Source organism: Tauraco erythrolophus, chromosome 1 (genome assembly GCF_009769465.1).
Source record: "Tauraco erythrolophus isolate bTauEry1 chromosome 1, bTauEry1.pri, whole genome shotgun sequence".
Taxonomy (NCBI): Eukaryota; Metazoa; Chordata; class Aves; order Musophagiformes; family Musophagidae; genus Tauraco; species Tauraco erythrolophus.
This window is the reverse complement of record NC_141465.1, coordinates 51,986,619-51,987,285: the sequence shown is the minus strand read 5'-3', so window position 1 is coordinate 51,987,285 and position 667 is coordinate 51,986,619.

The window sequence follows — 667 nt, the reverse complement described above, 5'->3', positions numbered from 1 at the left end:
GAAAAATGAGGTGGTTCTGAAGTCATCAATGCAATTTATTTATTTTTATCCATACGAGCTAGGATTATATTAGCTAAAAGCTAAGGCCTTTCTGTCTTTGTTCAGTTTTCCGACAGTAGTTTGTGCACGAGCCTATTCCTAAGCAACAATCGAGAAAAAAACAAACGCGTTGATGGAAAACGAACGGCGTATATACAGAATCGGCCGCAGGTTATTCAAGGACAGCTCTGGTAACTAAAACTAGTTAGGGATCCGTCTAACTAAACACACACCTAGCTGTAGCTGCATTGGCCATTTGCTTTTTTAGCTGACGGCATCACCTGAACCGTACATACGCACATACCCAGCTGCACAGCTTGCCAGTCCCAAACCCCTGGTTTGGGAGAGGGGCGCGGCCGGCTCTGCCCGGCCGACCACCGCCGCCCCCTTAACGCCCCCCCGCCCCCCCTCCCCGCGGCCGGTCGGCCGACGGCCGCCGGCGCTACCTGCGCCCCGCGGCGCCCCCGGCTCGCCCCGCCCCGCCCCGCCGCACGGCCCCTCCCCGCTCCTGGCGGCGGGGACGGGGCGGGCCCGCGGCGCCGGTTATTTGACCCCGCGCCGTGGTCGCCCCGCTCTCCTCCCTTTCGCCCTCGCTGCCGCTCCGGCCCCGCCCGCTCTCGCCCCCGCC